Below are 8639 nucleotides of genomic sequence, written 5' to 3'. Positions count from 1 at the left end.
ATATATATACACACACACACACACACACACACACACACACAGAGAGACGCTAGTGACAGTAAGGGGAGAAAGTGGTTGGTAGAGTGTGCATGAATGGTGGATAGTGGGTGCAAAAAAATAGGTTATACAAGTTCAAGTGCAAATAATTTTTGAAGACTATAAATGATAAACATGTTTATAAGAGGAAAAAAATTCAAAAGTTTTTTGAAAAAAAAACAAAAACAAAAACGTAAGACTTAATATTAAGAGGGCAGATTCAACACAATCCTCTTCAAAATCCAAGCTGGCTTCTTTGTAGATACTGCCAAGGCGATCTTAAAATTCATACAGAAATATAAGACACTGAGAGGAGCCAAAACAATCTTGAACAAGAAGCAAAAGCAGAGAACTCAGGCTTCTCCACTTCAAAAATTACTCCAAAGACAAAGGTGATCAAGAAAATGTGAGTGGAGACCAGAGGCTGAAGTAGGGATCTGACAAGATGGCAGGGCTGCCCCACAGGATCATCAAGGAAACCCAGTGTTTGCTGGCAGAACCGGTTCCTGGCATGAAAGCAGAACCAGATGAGAGCAATGCCTGTTATTTTCATGTGGTCATTGCTGGCCCCCCAGGATTCCCCTTCTGAGAGAGGGACTTTTAAACTTGAACTACTCCTTCCAGAATACCCAATGGCAGCCCCGAAAGTACATTTCATGACCAAAATTTATCATCCTAATGTAGACAAGTTGGGAAGAATGTTTAGATATTTTGAAAGATAAGTGGTCCCCAGCACTGCAGAGTCACAGTTCTGCTATCAATCCAGGCTTTGTTAAATGCTCCCAATCCAGATGATCCATTACCAAATAATATAGCGGAGCAGTGGAAGGCCAATGAAGCCCAAGCCATAGAAACAGTTATGAGACCAGCAGTTAGCGTAATGGCTATGTCGTTGGACTCCCATGTAGTAGACCACGGTTTGAGTCCTGGACCCCATGGCTTAAACTTACACCGGGCGTGTGTGCATGCATGCCCAAGATCCCGAGAGGAGAATGGAGAAGGGATTGTGGTGTGGCCATCCCCCCTGGGGGGTGATTTCTTGCTTTCTGTCTCTCTGTCTCTCTGGTGAGCGCACACGCCCTTATAGCAAAAACCTCTCCAAAAAACATAAATAAATAAAAAGAAAGAAAAAGCTAGAGCATGGACTCTGCTATATGCCATGAATAATATTTAAATTGATCTGATCATCAAGTGTGCATCACTTCTGTTCTGCCAAGACTTCTTCCTTTTTTGTTTGCATTTAACGGACACAGTATTAGAAACATTACAGAATAAAAGCCCAAGCATCTTCAGTCCTTTGGTGATTAAATGCACATTAGCAAATCTATGTCTTGTCATGATTCCCTGTTGTAATTTCCTGAGATTAGCTGTTGTAAAGCAGAGGCTAGAGTATCACCTGGATTGTTGTGAAATGTTTAAAAGCAGTGGCCCCTTGCTGCTTTTATTCATTTCCCCCATCATGGTTTAAGTATAAAGCACTGAATGAAGGCAGTTGTCAGGGTTAGCTGCAGGGATGTGGGTATTTCCTTTATTTTATTTTATTTTTTTGAGGGGGGAGGTGGTTTTATTTCAATTTTACGGGCTCCTTTCCCCCTTTTTTATGGTGATCTAATCGCACTGGTTAAAAGCAGCTAATCAGTTCTTTAGAATATACACTCTAGCCAAGTCTAACTTTACTTAAATACTGTAGATGGACAAGCTTGATTGTTTGAACCAAAATGGGAACATTAAACAAACATCACAGCCCTCACTAATAACATTGTGACTTTGATGTCAAGTGTAGACCCCTTCAAAAGAAGCTTGTGACCATTTTGTATGGCTTGTCTAGAAAAATCTGTAAATCTTATGCTTTTGTAAAATATTTTTTTGTTATTCTAAAAAAAAAAAAAAAAAAAAGAAAGTATAAGAAAGATATACAAATCAATGGAATGAAATTTAGAGACCAGAAATAAACTATCGCATTTTACAGTCAACTGATTTTCAACAAGGGTAGCAATTCAATGGGGGCAAGAATAGTTTTTTCAATAAATGGTGATGGGACAACTGAGTATGTACAGGCAAAAAATAAATAAATAAATAAATAAATAAATAAATAAAAGAAATTATACTGCTACTTCATATCATATTTAAAAATTAACTTAAAATGGTCAAAGATCTGAATGTAAGAACTAGAACTATAAATTTGATTAAATAATTATTTTAAAATTTATTATTACTTCTTAACTAGTTATAGGGCATGTGAGAGAGAAAGAAAAAGAGAAAGAGAAAGAGAAGGAGAAGGAGAAAGAGAGAGGGAGAGGAAGGAAGCCACCAGGATCAGGACTTGAACTGTGGCTGGCTATGTGGAAGTCCAGTGTCTTAACCACCATACCACCTGTTGGTCCCAAAACTACACATTTTTTTACAATGAAACTTAAATATGAATCTTTGAGAACTTGGATTTAGCAATGGTTTCTTAGTTATGACACTAAAAGACCAAAGACAAATAAATTGGACTTCATTGACATTTAAAAAATTTTGTGCTACAAAGGACATTAAGAAAGTAAAGACGACCCACAGAATGGGAACAAATACTTATATATCTGATAGGGGTCTTGTGTCTAGAATATATAAAGAATGCTCACAACTCAGTATTTTTTAAAAAAGAATTATTTATTTATTTAATTCCATTTGTTGTTATATTTTACTTTGACCAGAGAGAGAAAGAAAGGGAAAGCAAGAAAGCAAGCCACCAGGTCTGGGACTCAAACTGAACTCAGCCATGTGGGGATCCAGCGTCTTTAACCACCATACCACCTGCTGGCCCCACAACTCAGTATTAAAAAGATAACTGGAGGCTAGCAGGTGGCATGGTGTTTGGGGCACTAGTCTCCCACATGGGTGACTGTGGTTCAAGTTCTGGACCTGGTGGCTTGCTTTCTCACTCAACCTTTCTCTCTGGTCAAATAAAAAAAAAGATAATGATAAATAAAATACATAGTTCCTTAAAAAAAGCTAACTCAACAGGCAAAGGATCTAAATAGGTATTTCTTTTAAGAAGATATACAAATAGACTGTAGGTACACAAAAAAGATATTCAACATTATTAGCCAACTCCTAGGAATATGTAAATTAAAGTCACAATGAGGTAGATACTACTTCACATCCATCATGACATAATTAAAAATAGATTATACATAGATCTAAATGGAAAGTTTAAAACTGTAAAACTAGAAGAAAGCATAGAAAAGTCTTTGGACGTGAACTAGGAATCCTTCCATGTGAGTCAGCTTCCCAGAGTGTTGGATTTTACCGGTATGTCATGGTCAGGCTTCCTACTTTCTGTTTTTTAATATTCAAGAATTTTTTTTTTTTCATGAAAACCTGTATGTGCTCAACAGGCATTAAAAACTCCCAAATTTAAGAATATGAATATTGCGGGACCAGCAGTTAGCATAATGTCTATGTCGCTGGGCTCCCATGTAGTTGACCACGGTTGGAGTCCTGGACCCCGTGGCTTACACTCACGCCGGGCACGTGTGCGTGCATGTCCAAGATCCTGAGAGGCGAATGGAGGAGAAGGGATTGGGGCATGGCCATCCCGCCTGGGGGGTGATTTCTCTCTTTCTATCTCTCTGTCTCTGTCTTTCTGGCGAGCAGACATGCCCTATAGCAAAAAAAAAAAAAAACATGGATATTGGGACCAGCAGTTAGCATAATGTCTATGTCGCTGGGCTCCCATGTAGTTGACCACGGTTGGAGTCCTGGACCCCGTGGCTTACACTCACGCCGGGCACGTGTGCGTGCATGTCCAAGATCCTGAGAGGCGAATGGAGGAGAAGGGATTGGGGCATGGCCATCCCGCCTGGGGGGTGATTTCTCTCTTTCTATCTCTCTGTCTCTGTCTTTCTGGCGAGCAGACATGCCCTATAGCAAAAACCTCTCCAAAAGAAAAAAAAGAATATAAATATCTGAAAGTTTTCTTCTGCTTCTTACATTAACTCCATTGCTTCAGAGCCTAGTTCTTGTATTTGTTTGATCTGGAACTTCTCTAACATGTTAGTGATTTCCCACAAATGTTTAGTAATTTTTGTTGTCGATTCACATTATAAGTGTACACATGTGGAAATTACTGTACTACTGAAGTAAACTCACTTTTGTAACTAGCCCTAAAATTCAATTTTACATTTATACCTAGTACTTGTATAGCATATTAACAAGGTAAGTTCTTCGATTTGTAATCCCATGATTCTTCATTCTGTTTGTAGTCATATCTTTTGGTGTTTTATTTCCCCAAACAACCAGACTTGAGTTAGTAACTTGAGTAAAGTAGTTCATACCTGTCATACCTCAGTCAGTTCATCACCAGATCTAACTGCCTTATTTAACAGACAGTTAAATAAGTAATGACCTGACAGAAGGCTGTCTACGACATATAACCAACGTGGTAAATAATATGGTAATGAATCACTTAAGTTTTGTACTCATAAGTTATATTTTATACCAATCTTTAATATTAAATTATATGACTAATGTTAAAATAACAAATTCTATTACTTTTTTTTAAAGAGGACTTTATGTTGATTAAAACGTACTTTTCCAAACAGTCATAAAATTTGTATACAATCACAAAATATCCTAAATAGCTAAAACAATCTTGAGCAATAGAATAGATCTGAGGCATCACACTACTGAATTTCGAAATACTATAAATCTTATATTATATTATAAATTTACAGTAACCAAAATTATCATGGTACTGGCAAAACAACAACACATAGCCTAATGCAACAAAACTTAAGAACCCAGAAATAAATCTACATATATACAGCCAGCTGATTTTCAACAATACTGTCAAAAATGTTTAATGGGGGAAAAGATGGTCTCTTCAATAAATGGTGCTGGGAAAATTGGACATCCATTTGTGAAAGAATGAAAGTAGAGCTTATCTTTCATCATTTATAAAAATTAACTGGAAAGGATTATAGACTTAAATGTAAGATCTGAAATTATGAAACTACTAGAAAAAAAACAGGAGCAACAGTTCAGAACATTGGTATGGGCAAAGAGTCTTTTAATAGAGCCTCAAAAGCATAGGCAATTCAAGCAAAAATAGACAAAATAGGATTATATGAAATGAAAAAGTTTTTGTACGGCAAATTAAAAACCAACAGAGTAAAGAGACAATCCATAGAATGGGAGAAAATATTTGCAAAGTGTACATCTGACAAGAAATTAATAACCAGAATACATAAGGAACTTAAACTTGGCAGCAGAACCCCCAAACAAGCCAATTTAACAAATGGGCAAATGGCCTGAATAAACAATTTTCAAAAGAAGACATTTAAAAAGCCAGTAAGTGGCGCTGGCAGGTGGCATGGTGGTTAAGGGCGCTGGACTCCCACATGGACTCCCATATGGGACCAAACCATGGTTCTTCCTGGACCTGGCAGCTTGCTTTCTCACTTTCCTTCTCTCTCTGTCCCTCTCTGGTCAAATTAAAATAAATAAACAAATAAAGTTAAATTAAAAAATTCTTAAAAAAAAGCCAATAAGCATATGAAAAAAATGTTCAACATCACTCATCATCAGGGATATGCAAATCAAAACCACAATTAAGGCCAGCTCTGTGGCCTAGTGGTTTAGGGAGCTGGATCACACATTTATAACCATAGTTTGAATCCCAGCCCCAGACACTTGAGAAAACAGCCCAGCCTTGTGTATATGCATGCCCCAAATCCCAACATGATAGAGAAATGGAGGTGAATGACTACTGTAAAGCCATGCCCCATTAAGGGATGCTTTCTCTCCTCTCTCTTTCTGCCTCCTGTCTCTTTAGTGAGCATATGAAGTACATGCACCCTCTGGCCAAAAAAATAAAAAATTAAAAAAAAATCACATCATCCCAATGAGAATTCCTATTATCAAAAAGATAAAAAAAAGTAATAGCTATTGGTGAGGACGTAAAGAAAGGTCAACATTTTTACATTGTTGGTGGGAGTGTAAATTAGTGCAGACATTATGGAAAAGTTTGTAGGTTCCTAAAAAAAAATGTGTATATATAGATCTGTTGCATAATCCAGTAATCCCATGCTGGACTCTCACATGGCCGAACACAGTTTGAGTTCCGGACCTAGCAGCTTAAAATTTATGGGGGCATGTGTGCAAAAAATCCCCAAAGGAGAATGGAGGAGAAGGGATTGTGGCGTGGTCATCCCCCTATGGGGTGATTTCTTGCCTTTGGTTGGTCTCTCCAGCGAGTGCACGTTCCCCCAATAGCAAAAAACATCTTTCTCAAAAAACAACAACAACAACAAAAAAAACAAACTCAACCAACAAATGAATGGATAAAGAAAATTGTAACACAAAACGAAATATTATTCAGCTATAAAAAATGAGATCTTGTCATCTGTGTTAAAATGGGTGAGCCCAGAAGGTGTTATGTTAATTAAAATAAGCCAAGCACAGAAACAGAAATGATCTCACTCATTTCCATATGAAATAGAAAAAAATGAGATAGCTGAAGTAGAGAATGGAACAATGACTACTATCATCTGGGAAGGGTGGGGGGTATGGTATGTTCATTAACGGAAACATAATTACACATAAGAAAAGGAACAATTTCTAGTGTTATAAAACACAGTAGGGTGAATATATCAATAGTTAACAATTAACTATATAATTCAGAGTACCTAAAAAAGGATTTTGAATATTCACAACACAAAGTAATGACAAATGACTGAGACCATTATTAATCACCCTGATCTGAGACCAGCAGTCAATGTAATGGCTATGTCGCTGGACTCCCATGTAGCTGATCGTGGTTCGAGTCCCAGACCTGGTGGTTTAAACTTACGCTGGTGAGCCTGTGTGCTGTGTGTGCGTTCCCAAGATCCCAGAGGAGAATGGAGGAGAAAGGATTGCGGTGTGGCCATCCTCCCTGGGTGATTTCTCGCTTTCTGTCTCCCTGTCTCTTTCTGTCTTTCCGGCGAGGGCATGCGCCCTATAGCAAAAACCTCTCTGAGAAAAAAAGAAAAATCACTCTGATTTAATTATTATGCACTGTATTCTTGTGCTGAAAATATCATTATACCCCACCAAAATATACTGTGTCATTTTAAAAATAAAACATAATAAAGAAGAGAGAGAGAACTGTCCCCATGGCTTAATGGTTAGGGAAGCTGGATCCCATGTGGCTTGAAAAAAAATCCTGGGTGCTGGGCCTACAGCATGCATACCCTATAGCAAATTAAAAAATAATAAAATTATATAAATAATTATTTACGGAAAAAAAATGCTGGGTATGTGTGATTGCACTCTCAGAATCCTGACAGGATGAAGAAATAGAAAAGGGATGTGGTGTGACCACGCCCCACTGCCTCCCTCTCTCTGGTGAGTGTACCCCGCCAACAAAAAAGAAAGAGCGAATGAACCCTCAAAAAATATAATTTTCTGTCTATATTATGAGTCATTCTACAGCTGACAAATATATAAAGACATTTAGAAGAATGTTCACAGCATTAGATATCCAAAATACACAATATACAAAAATTGGAAACACAGCTATTGATCAACAGGTTAGTCATGTACCATACAATGAAATATTATGCAGCAATAAAAAAGAATTACTGATACCACACAGTTGGATCCCAAGCAATATGCTGAGCATACTGTATGAGTGCATTAGTATGAAGCTCGAAAGAGACAAAACCGGTAGCTGATGAAAAGTCAGATAACTGGTTTGGAAGAAGTAAAGGGAAACTGGGATGATGGAAATGTTCTACAGCTACAATTTATGTAGTGGCTACACAAGTAATACATTTTTAAATTTCATTGAGCTACTGTACAATTCAGATTTATTAATGTATTAATTCGTTATCAACAAAAATGAAAGGAAAAAAATGGAATTTCCAAAGTGTTTGGACCTAAAACTGCACTTACTTAGTCAAAACTCTGAGCCATACACACTGGAAATCCAACATCTTTTCTGCATTTAGTCACATGACAATTTTAAACACACAGTACCAGCATAAGAATATAAAATGAATGTGAACATTCTCAGTCATAAAACACTCGGCTTCTGACTTCCAAGATCGAAGGTGCTATTTTAACACAACACTAAAAGACAACCTTAATTCATTCCACCCGAATTGAAGGTCTTCCCTGACGGAGAAATGTCACATCCCATCTCCATTTCTCAAAAGCAGCTAGAAAATACCTCGGAGTTTAACGAGTCCAGGGCTTCGGAAGAACAGCTTCAGACTCCCGTGGGGTGCCACCCGGCAGCATCGCCACGGGGAGAAGCCAGGCTGCGGTCTGCGGACGACTCCCGGGCCCCGGGGCGGCTCTTCTCCAGACGCGCTGTCTGCGACGCCGGCGGCCGGGCGCCGCTCCTCGGCCCACTCACTCCCACCGCGCAGGGGTCCGTCCCGGGTCGCTCCGACAGAGCGGCTGCGGCCAGGGCAAACTATTTTACAGAGGTCACGGCTGACGGAAGTTTGTCCGCTGACAGGCGCAGGGATGGTGAGTTGGCTTAAAAAAACAAAACGGTGATTGAAAAAGCACTGCCGCGCAAACCAACGGTCTCCGGCCGCGCCGCTCTCAGAAGAGCCGGCGGCTTTTTC

At 38.6% G+C, this 8639-nt stretch overlaps 1 protein-coding gene and 1 pseudogene across 3 annotated transcripts in view; one reads left to right on the top strand and one right to left on the bottom strand.

Moving 5' to 3' along the window:
• The window catches only part of CSGALNACT2 (chondroitin sulfate N-acetylgalactosaminyltransferase 2), a 59868-nt gene extending 51237 nt beyond the window's left edge, over positions 1 to 8631 (bottom strand). For all 3 annotated transcript variants that reach the window (XM_006147659.3, XM_014587545.2, XM_014587546.2), the window contains exon 1: positions 8234 to 8631. The gene's annotated coding sequence lies outside the window, so the exon portion shown is untranslated. The remainder of the gene's footprint in view (positions 1 to 8233) is intronic.
• Positions 426 to 8639, top strand: part of LOC102468575 (ubiquitin-conjugating enzyme E2 N-like) — a 9585-nt pseudogene continuing 1371 nt past the window's right edge.

This window comes from Tupaia chinensis, unplaced genomic scaffold (assembly GCF_000334495.1).
Source record: "Tupaia chinensis unplaced genomic scaffold, TupChi_1.0 Scaffold000217_1, whole genome shotgun sequence".
NCBI classification, from domain to species: domain Eukaryota; kingdom Metazoa; phylum Chordata; class Mammalia; order Scandentia; family Tupaiidae; genus Tupaia; species Tupaia belangeri.
Note: the sequence above shows the minus strand (reverse complement) of the source record. Positions and strands in the feature narration are given on the sequence as shown.